Genomic DNA, 13,993 nt, shown 5'->3' with positions numbered 1-13,993 from the left:
TGTTGAATTGATCCCTTTACCATTATGTAATGGCCTTCTTTGTCTCTTTTGATCTTTGATGGTTTAAAGTCTGTTTTATCAGAGACTAGGATTGCAACCCCTGCCTTTTTTTTGTTTTCCATTTGCTTGGTAGCTCTTCCTCCATCCCTTTATTTTGAGCCTATGTGTGTCTCTGCATGTGAGATATGTCTCCTGAATACAGCAAACTGATGGGTCTTCAATCTTTATCCAATTTGCCAGTCTGTGTCTTTTAATTGGAGCATTTAGCTCATTTACATTTAAGGTTAATATTGTTATGTGTGAACTTGATCCTGTCATTATGACTTTAGCTGGGTATTTTGCTTATTAGTTGATGCGGTTTCTTCCTAGTATCGATGGTCTTTACATTTTGACATGCTTTTGCAGTGGCTGGTACCAGTTGTTCCTTTCCGTGTTTAGTGCTTCCTTCAGGAGCTCTTGTAGGGCAGGCCTGGTGGTGACAAAATGTCTCAGCATTTGCTTGTCTGTAAAGGATTTTATTTCTCCTTCACTTATGAAACTTAATTTGACTGGATATGAAGTTCTGGGTTGAAATTCTTTTCTTTAACAATGTTGAATATTGGCCCCCACTCTCTTCTGGCTTGTAGAGTTTCTGCTAAGAGATCCCATGATAGACTGATGGGCTTCCCTTTGTGTGTAATCCAACCTTTCTCTCTGGCTTCCCTTAACATTTTTTCCTTCATTTCAACTTTGGTGACTCTGATAATTATGTGTCTTGGAGTTGCTCTTCTTGAGGGATATCTTTGTAGCATTCTCTGTATTTCCTGAATTTGCATGTTGGCCTGCCTTACTAGTTTGGGGAAGTTCTCCTGGATAATATCCTGCAGAGTATTTTCCAACTTGGTTCCATTCTCCCCATCCCTTTCAGGTACACCAATAAGATGTAGATTTGATCTTTTCACATAGTCCCATATTTCTTGGAGGCTTTGTTCATTTATTTTTACTCTTTTTTCTCTAAACTTCTCTTCTTGCTTCATTTCATTCATTTGATCTTCAATCACTGATACCCTTTCTTCCAGTTGATCGAGTTGGTTACTGAAGCTTGTGCATTTGTTACGTAGTTCTCCTGTCATGGTTTTCATCTCTATCAGGTTGTTTAAGGACTTCTCTACATTGGTTATTCTAGTTAGCCATTCGTCAAATCTTTTTTCAAAGTTTTTAGTTTCTTTGCTCTGGCTTCCTCCTTTAACTTGGAGAAGTTTGATCATCTGAAGCCTTCTTCTCTCAGCTCGTCAAAGTCATTCTCCATCCAGCTTTGTTCTGTTGCTGGCGAGGAGCTGCATTCCTTTGGAGGGGTAGAGGTGCTCTGATTTTTAGAATTTTCAGTTTTTATGCACTACTTTTTCCCCATCTTTGTGGTTTTATCTACCTTTGGTCTTTGATGATGGTGACGTACAGATGGGATTTTGGTGTGGATGTCCTTTCTGTTTGTTAGTTTTACTTCTAACAGTCAGGACTCTCAGCTGCAGGTCTGTTGGAGTTTGCTCTAGGTCCACTCCAGACCCTGTTTGCCTGGGTATCAGCAGCAGAGGCTGCAGAAGAATGAATATTGCTGAACAGCAAATGATGCTGTCTGATTGTTCCTCTGGAAGCTTACTTTCAGAGTTGTACCCATCCGTGTGAGGTGTGAGGTGTCATTCTGCCCCTAGTGGGGGATGTTTCCCAGTTAGGCTACTCAGAGGTCAGGGACCCACTTAAGCAGGCAGTCTGTCTGTTCTCAGATCTGAAACTCCATGCTGGGAGAACCACTACTCTCTTCAAAGCTGTCAGACAGGGACATTTACATCTGCAGAGGTTTCTGCTGCCTTTTGTTTGGCTCTGTCCTGTACCCAGAGGTGGAGTCTACAGAGGCAGGCAGGCCTCCTTGAGCTGTGGTGGGCTCCACCCAGTTCGAGCTTCCCAGCTGCTTTGTTTACCTACTCAAGCCTCAGCAATGGCGGGCGCCCTTGCCCCAGCCTCACTGCTGCCTTGCAGTTAGATCTCAGACTGCTCTGCCAGAAATGAGGGAGGCTCCGTGGGCGTGGGACCCTCCGAGACAGGCACCGAATATAATCTCCTGCTGTGCTGTTTGCTAAGACCCTTGGTAAAGCATAGTATTAGGGTGGGAGTGACCCGATTTTCCAGATGTTGTGTGTCACGGTTTCCCTTGGCTAGGAAAGGGAATTCCCTTCCCCCTTGAGCTTCCTGGGTGAGGCGATGCTTCACCCTGCTTCCGCTATCACTTGTTGGGCTGCACCCACTGTCCTGCACCCATTGCCTGACATGCCCCAGTGAGATAAACCCAGTACCTCAGTTGGAAATGCAGAAATCACCCATCTTCTATGTCACTCATGCTGGGAGCTGTAGGCTGGAGCTGTTCGTATTTGGCCATCTTGGCGCCACCTGTCTTTACCTTCTAATATAAGGCATTTATAAGTTTAATAGTCCCTTGAATATTGTTCTTGCTAGGCAAAACAAGAGCACCCAAAATATGTGCATATCCTGTGAATGCCTACTACCTGTGAATACAGTCTTAACACAAAAAGAACTTCAAAGGTGTGACTGATAAGCTTACAGAACTTGAGCTGGGAAGGTCTTTCAGAATCTCCTGGTTCAGCCAGTCTAAGCACAATGGTGCTGTAAGTGAAATAAATAGGGCCTAGGAGAAATTGGTAGATGCTATGCTGCTGGCTTTGAAGGTGAACAAAGAGGCTATAAGCCAAGTAATATAGGTGGCCTCTAGAAACTGTCAAAGTCAAGGAAAAAGAAGTCTTAAAACCTCTAGAATAAGTACAATGCTGCAAATACTTTGCTTTATTTTTATTTATTTATTTTTTTTTTGAGACGGAGTCTCGCTCTGTCACCCGGGCTGGAGTGCAGTGGCTGGATCTCAGCTCACTGCAAGCTCTGCCTCCCGGGTTTACGCCATTCTCCTGCCTCAGCCTCCCGAGTAGCTGGGACTACAGGCGCCCGCCACCTCACCTGGCTAATTTTTTGTATTTTTTAGTAGAGACGGGATTTCACCGTGTTAGCCAGGATGGTCTCGATCTCCTGACCTCGTGATCCGCCCGTCTCGGCCTCCCAACTTCGCTTTAATTTTATTAAGGTCAATTTCAGAATTCTGATCTCCAGAAATCTAGAATGCATTTCTGTTGTTGAAGATGCTAAGTTCATGGTAATTTTTTACAGCAGCAAAGAAATGAATGCATTTCATTTGCCACATCTAAAACTTTTATGGTTTTACAAATTTTATCACCTTTAAATATTTTGGAATATCCATTATAATGTTTTCTCTTCACAATAAATGTTTAGATGTTTATTTTACCTGTGTGATTTACTATCCAAATGAATGATATTTTTCTACCTTAGATTATTTTAAGTAATGCGGTCTATGTGACACTAATTCTGTGACACATGCAGCCAAGTATTTGATCATTTATTTTTGATTTCATGCATTATCTACTGGACATATATAGGATATTAAATTCTAAAATAGAATGAAATATATAAGGAAGAATGAAATTTATAAACTAAGTACATCAAGTTCTTAATTTTGCTTTTCTGTTTTCTATATCTTTATTTTTTAATGGTATTTTTGATCAAACAATTGCTGAGAGAGTGCACTAAGCTCTTCCATATAATATACTTATTTTCCGTGTGTAGTGTTTTGTTTGTGAGTCACCTCTATTTTTAGACTATGATTAATGGCACACACATTTAGAACTGTTGTATCTTTCTAATAAATTAAATTTTAATCATTATATGACAACTGTCTTTATTTTCCCCTCATTATTTTTCTTACTACAATTCTTCATCACAATTCTGTCATTAGTAACCTCAGCATACACTTTTTTTTTTTTTTTTTCTTTTGTTTTTTTTTTTTTTTTTTTTTTCTGGAGCGGAGTCTTGCTCTGCCTCACCCAGGCTGGAGTGCAGTGGCCGGATCTCAGCAAACTCGCAAGCTCTGCCTCCCAGGGTTTATCGCATTCTCCTTGCCGTCAGCCCCTCCCGAGTAGCGGACACTACAGGCGCCCACCCCACCTCGCCCGGCTAAAGTTTTTTGTATTTTTTAGTAGAGGACGCGGGCGTTTCATGCGGTGTTAGCCAGGATGGTCTCCGCGATCTCCTGACCTCGTGATCCGCGCCGTCCTTCGGCTCCCACAAGTTGCTGGGATTACAGGCTTGAGCCACCGGCGCCCGGCCAGCATCAACACTTAACAGAATCCATCTTCTTATATTGCTCAGTATTTAATATTTAGTTTCATCCCGCCCGTCGGCATGCTTGCGCGGGGCGTATCCAGTCGCGCGAGAGCGAGCAGAGAGCAGGGCGACGAAATGAAAACGCCCTTAATTTGTGACTTCTTCATTCTGACAATATGCCATCTTGCATTTCGTTTTTCTAAGACTTACTAGTAATTAAAAGCCAAAAACAAACATAAACTAAAAGACTGCTTTTTGTAGATTTACCCAAGATAGTTGACACAAATTTTAGAGAAAATATTGTTGGGGGTAAAATGGATAATTTGAGTCGAGCTCGCTCTCCACTTAAAGACATTAAATATCTATATTGAGCAAATGACTATTACCTGAAAAGATTTTCTTCATTTTTGAATCGTAACAATAAAGCAACAAAAACGTCAATATTTTAATTCGCATTGAAGTTGCGTGGCAGACTTGTCTGAGATTGCTTTCCTATTTATAGAGCATGCCACAATACAAGCAAGGATGAATTTACAATGTTGATAAAGCAATCCTGTACACATTTGCTGAGGAAAGCATAGTACTTGTAAACAGTGGAGACATATTTTGTTTAGAAAATATGAAATTAAATTTGCAGTAAGGCTCAATGTATCAAGAGAAGCCTCATTCAGAAGGAGAATGGAAGCTCAGCTTTTAATGAGTATTATAGAAAACAGGTTACCATTTTGATATTTTTAGAGAAGGCAAATGAATTTTATGTGTTATCATAAAAGAATAGATTTAGAAAATAAAAGATTTCAAAAGACCAACAAAAGAACTGCACTCAGGTAGTGCAAGTTGGACAAAATTATAACCAGAAATGTGTATTCAGAATTCAGAGACAATATCATAAAAGTTAAATGAAAAAGCCAGATGCCCATATAGTTGGGACTCTAGTCAGTGTTTACTACAAAATCAGCAGTAACTGACCTCCTTTTGGATCAAAGTAATAGAACTTGCTGTGTGGTCTTGGCAATTGGCTCAGGTAAGTTATCACAGAATTGTGCCTCTTTTTAAAACAATTCCGCTGAGTTTTCTGGAAAATACATGACCTTTTTTCACCCCAAAAGCAGTATAGTATGGAAAGGTATAGGGAGCAAAACAAAGGAACAAAAATCCTCATGGATATGAGGCTCAATGTTCTGAGCCTACTATTAGAAATGGGACTCACACAAATTGGAAAAATAAACAATAGAAGGTAAAAAGGTGTATTCGTCTGTTCTTATACTACTAATAAAGACATACCCAAGACTGGGTAATTTATAGAGGAAAGGGGTTTAAGGGACTCACAGTTCCACATGGCTGGGGAGGCCTCACAATGATGGAGGAAGATGAAGAAAGAGCAAAGGGACGTTTGACATGGCGGCAGGCAAGAGAGTTTGCCTAGGGAAACCTCCCTTTATAAAACCATCAGATCTCGTGAGACTTAGTCACTATCACGAGAGCAGCATGGGAAATACCCACCCCCATGATTCAATTACCTCCTACTAGGTCCCTCCCATGACACATGGGGATTATGGGAGATTATATTCAAGATGAGATTAGCATGGAGACACAGCCAAACCAAATCAGAAGGACTTTAGAATTTCATGCCCAAGATATTTTTAAAATACACCTTTGAATAATTTATAGAGGCAAGAATATTTCCTCAGTTACTGACACCTGACTTATATATACAGGAAATGTAAGACTTTCTCAATACTTAGGGTGATATTCAGATAGTAACGAGCTTGGTGTTCAGTCTTGCTGCCAATTAAGGTCAGCACACAATCCAAAGTTCAGGCACAGTGCAACAAGAGCTTTCTAAAGTATGCCCTGGGTATTGACAGAAGCTTCTTGGAGCTCCCCAGTGTAAACTGAAGACTACACTGGCAATTGCTGCCATTGCAAATCTCTGATTGAAGCTAGTATAGGTCCTTGTAATGTTGTTCCTAGAGGTTCCCCAGCCCTCGTACCCAGGCATCTTGAAATATGCTGATAAATGCCTACAATGGCCTGAAAATATAGCAATTATCAACTTTTGTGGTTATAGCAGAGAAAAAGTAAAATGCTGTATCTCACAGTGGATTCATGTGTGTCCTGGAAATCATATTGCAGTCATTATTCAAATGAACAACAACTTATAATTTTGACATCTGCAAACTAAATATTGTCTTAAAGACGACTCTATGTTGTGAAGAAAAGTGCATTAATTTTGGAAGCATTAAAAGCTGAAATAAAAATTTGGCTCCAATTCTTTATAGCAAACTGGAGAAACTGGTTGACTTCTGATTCTCAGTTTCTGTATCTGTCAAATGGGCATGATTTATTTTATGTACTCAGTTAAACATCAATAATATCAATTACTTATGAATATTATTTTTATTACCTCTAAATTCTGCTTATAGCAATTTATGGGAAACAATAAGATGGATTTCCTGTGGGTGTAAAATTATACCATTGGGCAGCAGAATTCTTTAGAAAACTCATAACTGAGTTTTCAAGTTATATTATAATTGGATTGGAATAAGTTACTTCTCTCCATTATTCTCTTTGCACAAAATAAGTTAGTTTCCATGTTCAGATGGAAGCAAACAAGAGCAGAATCAGGTACCATGTAGAACCTGGATGTTGGTCAATATCAGGTTAAGAAATAGAAAACTGGAAGTTCTGAGAATAACTGGAGCTGAGAATGTTTAACAGGACTGAGAAATAGTCAAAACATAGGCACAAATTTGAAATTTGCATGGACATTTTTGTAATGGACAGACTTTGAATCCAAAGATACTTAACATTTACAGATGAAAACCTCATGAATAAAGCTAGATATTTTAATGCAATGTAAAGTTTTTCCTAAACATATGATCTCCCCTCTGCTTTAATACCCTCCCTTCCCCATCCTTCTTAATTCATTTGGGCTGTTATAATAGAATCTTATAGATTGGGTCACTGTAAACAACAAAGATTTATTTCTCAGAGGCTGGGAAGTCTAACATCAAAGTGCAGGCCAATTCTGTATCTGGTGAGGGCACAGTTTCTCATTCATAAGTGGCACCTTTTTTCTATGTGATTGCATTGTGGAAGGTACAAGGCAGCTCTCTGGGGCTTCTTTCGTAAGGGTGTTAATCCAGCCAGGCATGGTGGCTCATGTCTATAATCCCAGCACTTTAGGTGGCTAGGTGGGAGCCTCACTTGAAACCAGGGATTTGAGACCAGCCTGGGTAATATAGTGAGACCTTGTGTGTACAAAAAAATTAAAAACACGAACAATTATCTGTCTGTGGTGGCACACACCTCTAGTCCCAGCTACTCAGGAAGCTGAGGCAGGAGGATTACTTGAGCCCAGGAGTTCAAGGTTACAGTGAGCTATGATCACACCACTACACTTCAACATGCGAGACAGAGGGGGACCCCATGGTTTGAAAAAAATAAAAAAGTAAAAATTGGCACAAATTCCATTCACAACGACTCTGCCTTCATGATCTAAACAACTCGCAAATGTCCTACCTCGTAATACCATCGCATTGGGGATTAGGTTTCAACATAAGAATTTTAGAAGGACACAAACATTCAGATCATAGCATTCACCATCCATCCCCTCCCTCCTTTCTCCTTCCCTTTCCTACTTTCTTTCTTTTCATCATATCAAGTAGTTTTACTGTTGATATGCTTTGGAGATTATATTTGTGTATACACACATGCATGTACATGTTTAATTTTGTGTATTTATATATTTAATGTTTAAATACCTCCAACAGAGAAAAGCAGAGAAAAAAATGTAGAAATTATATATAAGTATATTTCAAATAATTGCCAAATGTTTGCTGGATATATTTCATCAATTTTTCCTAAGGAATTTTAAATACAATCACAGACATCTTGATATTTTACCCTCATATATTCAAATACACACATCTAAAAATGAGAATGGTTTCCTGCATTTTACAGTTATATTTTAGCACTTAATACTAATTATCTATTGCTATCTAATTTATAGCTTTTCTCATACGTATTTGTATACATGCTTCCTTCAAAGAAGAAACAATCGAGAATTACAGATTACATTTTTTTGCTATGTCTCCCAATTCTTTCTCTCCTTTTTTTCCATGACATTGACTTATTGAAATGAACAGTACAGTTGATGTGTAGATGTTTGACTCAATATAGTTTATATGTCTTTGACAATTTTATCTTATGGGTGAAGTTGTGCACTGCATATTATTGCAAATCACTGAGCACTCAAAATTCTGGTCCTCCTATCCTAATGTTGCCAGGACGAATCATCAGTTCAAGGCAGTGAGAAGCAGATCCATCTTTTTTAAAGCCTTGCCTCTCAAAAGGCAAATAATCTATAGGGTGATCATTAGATAGCATGGGAATATTTGGTTCTCCATTAATCCTTTACTCAAAGATATCAGTGTCTGTGGATGATCTACCCCCTCAAAGCTTACACATTTATTCCCAACCCTGCCATTCGCATATATTCATTATCTGGTATCTTTCTGTAAATAAGAAATTTTCCTCAGGCATGAGACTCTTTGATTAATTGGCAATGTAGCTTGTACTGAACAGGAAAATTATTTTCATTTACAAATTTTAGAGTAGAAAATAAAATAGTTATCTCTAATTGTAGTGTTTTGTTTCCTCTCTGGTTAGTTTATTTTGATTTATTTTCCTTTCCTTGGTTTTTATTGTTGGCTCTCACTTTCCCTTTAAATCTTAGAAAGATACAAGTTTTATTTGACAGGGATCTTGAAGAGCAGCTTCCATTTATAAACTCCATGTTAGGTCCTAAAAGATCCCAAGAACTGTAAAACTTGCTTTCCACAATATTTCCAAATATTAAAGTGAGAAACGTTGTTTATAACATTTTATATTCTATTAATTATTTCCTTTAGGTAGTGAGAGTAACAATTTAGTACCACATAGCAGCATTTCATCTGAACCTAACAGAAGGAAAGAATAAAAAAATACATTAATTCAGTGAGTAATAATGGTTGAAAAAATAACAACTGTGATTACCTTACTTGAGATACATCCAAGACTTTAATGTGAGGATTTAATCAAATAAAAGAAAAGCAATAAGAAGCCCTGGAATTGTTGTCATTACACATGATTAGAGTTTCATTTTTACATCTTATCTTAATGAAGTTCTGTACAGTACTACACCCTTATCTGCAGTTATGCTTTCTGTAGTTTGTTACCCATGGTCAATCATGGTCCAAAAATGTTAAATGGAAAATTCCAGAGTAAATAATTTATGCATTTTAAATTGTTCTGAGTAGCTTGATGAAATCTTACACCGACACACTCTTCCCCACCCTGGATGACATGAATTTTCCCTTTGTCCATAGTATCCATGCTGTCAAAGCTCCCCACCCATGAGTTGCTTGGTTACCATCTCTGTGATCAGATTAACTGTTACAGTATGACAGTGTGAATGGTCTATCTGTGAAATTGTGAAGAATAAAAAAGAAATTCATGCATAGTACATATGTATATCGTTCAGTGCTATCCAAGATTTTAGGCATCCACTGGGGATCTTGGAACATATTCACCATGGATGAGGGGAAAAGACTGTAATGGGTTAGTTAGAAAAGGAGATGGAAACACCAAAATCTCCCACAACACTGTCTCATGCTGCACGATTTGGTCCTTTGCTACATCTATGTCAACTCCTTTTCATAATTCTGTCCTTCACACTTAAAACACACTGACATGTTTTATATTTCCTTAAATTAACTCGTCTTTTTCCAATTATGTTTCCACAAATTAACTCATCTCTTTCCACATGAGCACTTTACAACATTTGCAATCCTGCAACTCATTTCCCCCTTTCAGATGTTTCCACAGTTCCTTTCTCCACTGTCTTCTTTACCCAGTTTATCTGTTCATTCATTATAGCTCAACTCAAGATAACAACAAAGAGGGAAACGTTTCCTGATCCTTCAGGTAGGTGAGGTTCCCTAGCTTTATTCATATCCACAATTCTCCTGCAAGGCATTTACCCAGAGCATGCAATTGTATAGTTTTGTGTGCATCTGAATAATGTATGTCTGCTTTTCCCATTTAGCCATCACTTCTCAGAAGGCAGGATGTGTTGATATCTCTCCATCATTGTTTTGCAAGAGGTCCAAATGAGAGCTTGGTGTGTCATAGATATGTAATAAATGTGTGTTGAATACATAAATGAAACCTGATCTTCCGTGTCTACTAAGAGCATCTATATTGACTCTTGCTCTGTATTTTATACTTTATAAAATGAGTCCATGTACTTTATAAGTAAAGTTTGTACTTTAAAAAATGAGATGTATGTGCACAGCAAAATATGTGAAGAACAAGACAGGAGTCAGACTATCACTTCAAATATGTCTGCTTTAGATTTTCTTTTCAGCAGGAAAGTTCATTTTGTAATTGAAATAACAAATATATCTAATAAAAGATGTTAACTTAAACTTTTTTAAGCTACAATCTAACGTTTGGTAATCTATTTGTTTTCATACATGTGATACACATGATTCCCAGTGAAATAAAAGAAGATATTTAGCCAACATCTTCTTTTACCCCCAATCAAAGCAATCGCTTCTCTATATCACTCAGCATTGCATTCACTCTCTTCCTTGCCAAGTTAGATTTTATTTTGCCGTGTATGTATTTTGGTCACATTTAATCCTTTCTGGAACAAGTCACGATGTGCATAAATACATACGTAACACTTTGGAAACAGCACGTAAAGATGTTTTGGCAATTGAAAATCTGTACTGAATATTTTCAAATATATAGGTTAAAGCACTGGCTTATTTACACTGTACTGAAAGAGAGTCGTGTCCCATAAATCATCACAACTTTGTCAGGGCACTTGAACATTTTGACTTTCAATGTAGCTCCGAAAGCCTGCAGAGGATGCTCACTGTGCAGTTGCACAAGATTACAATCATCTAAAAATAATATTTACATATATTTCTGTACATATCATAAGATTAAGGAAACATTAAAGTCAATATCTATATTTGCATTCACTACATTTATAAAATTATCTTCTCTTTTCTAATAATTCTGTTTAGAACTTAATCAAAACTTACTTTTTTTTGAAGTCATCACATTTCAATCTGCCAGGGCCCAGAGTGATAAATGTTCCAGGCTTTCCATTTCTGTCTCCTATTTACAGAGGTTCATAATTCAAATGGAAAATCTGCTCTTGGATGAAATGTGACATGTAGATTTTATGGATGTCATCACATTAAGATGCTTATCACTCACTTCTTCTTTACCTCACCTACATCTCATATTCAGGAATATGAATGATACAGCAAAATTTGCAGATAAAGTGAATAAGGAAACATTTGTGCTCTGCTACACTCTATCTTCATTTTCTGTAGATTTTTAAAATTTCAATTCTTCCAAGTTATTCCTCTGCCTTAACCTGGCCAATATTTTGGTCACCTAATCCTTTTAATAAAATATTTAGGGAATATGTTAGGTTTGAGGAGTTAATTTTATGCCCTGATTCAGTCCAGAAAAGGCTATGAATGTTATTGAGTTTCACTGGAAAATCTCACACATACGCAGGGGAGAAGGGCTAAAAAGGAAAGAGATCTAGTTAGATAATAAGATGTAGCGGAGAACACACCAGACAGTCAAAAATACTGAGTTAACTCTCAATTTAAATACCAAATGATGCATCACATTGACATTCACAGCACCTTATCTTCACAGTACGAAATGAAGAGGCTTAACCAGATCATATTTATATCAGTATCTACATCTCAAATAACATAATTCGATGATAAAAAGAAAATAATAAAATAGGGAGACATAAATTTGTAAGTAAAATTAATGTGTTTAGAAAGAGAGAGAATCATCTATCATTGCCACAAAATCTTTCTTTTCCTAGTATTATCCAACCATCATATTTCTAAAGTTATGTAGTAAATATAAGATATCTGCATAAAGATGAACAGTGTTTCCGAATCCATGGCACAAAAAGTATAGCTTCCCCAGATATGTATACACATGTTTACACTACAGTAAGATAAGTATTAACCTGTATAAAGATTTACAGAAGTGTAAATGATGAGCATTATTTTTTGAAGAAAACTGTGTAAGTTCCACTGATAAATAAATTTTGAGCAAGTTATTGAAGGAAGAAAGAGAGCTCACCAGGGTATTGAAATATCATTTATAAAAACATGGCTATTTAAATTAACAAGTCTTTAGACAATAAGTGAGGTGTATAATCAATAAATAAGGGCCAAATATTGAAGTATTTTATACATTACCAAATGTTTTTAGTTATCTTTGAAGATGCCCGAATTCCATTCAGAATTCAATGCCATGAACAGGAAAATCAGTTTCCCTGTTTTTAAATAATACATTTGTTTAAATTGGAAAGCAAATTAGAGGATAGGGTAGAAGCTAGGAAAATGGATGATGACAATCCAAACAAAGGCACGTCTTCCATTTGCCCTTCCAAATCCACTCTGGACTCTTCTGTGTCCAAATCTTTGCCCTCAAAGGCTGAGCTAAACCAACTGCACTCTGTTGTTCTCTAGTTTCCAATTAGATTCTGGGTTCAGCCAACAGGACGCAGGGGCAGGAGGCGGGGTGATAATCATGGAGTCAGCTGAGTGTAATTATTTATTTGGCCTTGTTCTTTCCCAGTTATTCTTCTTTCCAAAGACTATATCTCTTGACAAATAGCACCATCTCTATACAAATAATTCTCTGGTTTCTGGTTACCGCTCTCTATCTTTCAAGCTGAGACAGGCTAAAAGCTACTCTAATATCAATAGCCCAGAGGTACTGCATTGTTCCTGCTGATTTCCCTAAACCTTTCCCTTTGTTAAACTTCTCAAACTTAGAGACTGGGAGAAACATTTGTTGCCCACTGTCACCCTGATCCATACGAAGACCAAAATAACAGGGTGATGCTAAGAAGGATCTAAGAGCCAGAATTGACAAAATTTGCTTACTTATTGAATATGGGGAGCAAAACAGAAGAATGAATTCAGAGTGTTCATCAAGTCTATGACTTAATTGTCAAAATAAATGGTTTTTCAATTGACTGAAGTTTAAGTGTAGAAAGAGAGGAAAGTTTAAGTGTGTATAAAATTAGTTCAGTTTTGGGATAAGTCAAAGGTGCCATAATTTCCTCCATATACTAATATCTAGAGGAAAGAAATATGTGTCTGAAATATACAAGAAATATCTAGGATAAAAATATAGGTTTTCACATCGTGAGTATATAGCATAAGTTAGGAGGGCAATAAAAATTCCAGCGATGATGTGCGTAATGTGGTAGTTGACAGTAATGATACTGATGAATACCACAGATTAAAGTAAACAGTTTGGGGATGAAGTCATAGCAGTATGTTTGAATTCTGTGTCATGTTGTGAAAATTAGTCACTAATGCCTCATATACATCCTCAACTATCAAAGAATATACCATGTAGAATTTTAATAATATTAACATGATGTTAATACAATTATTTTCCACCATAACCAACATATATAGAAAGTGATCAAAATATTTATCTTCTTTAATATTGAAGGATAATTAGATATTTTAGTAAAGTTTAATAAATGTATATTTGATACATTAGCATAGCAAAAAATATGTGAAAACTACAATGAAGAGTAAAATAAGATATTAAAATAGAAGATTAAGAATCTAATGTTTCTTAATTGAGCTGAATATAATTATAAAAATAAGAGAGATTTTATTCTGTATTTACCACAGTAAATAGGAAGCTTTAT

Source organism: Rhinopithecus bieti, unplaced genomic scaffold, assembly GCF_001698545.2.
Source record: "Rhinopithecus bieti isolate Rb0 unplaced genomic scaffold, ASM169854v2 scaffold_11401, whole genome shotgun sequence".
Lineage (NCBI taxonomy): Eukaryota > Metazoa > Chordata > Mammalia > Primates > Cercopithecidae > Rhinopithecus > Rhinopithecus bieti.
The sequence above is the reverse complement of the archived record's forward strand: the minus strand, read 5'-3'. Positions refer to the sequence as shown.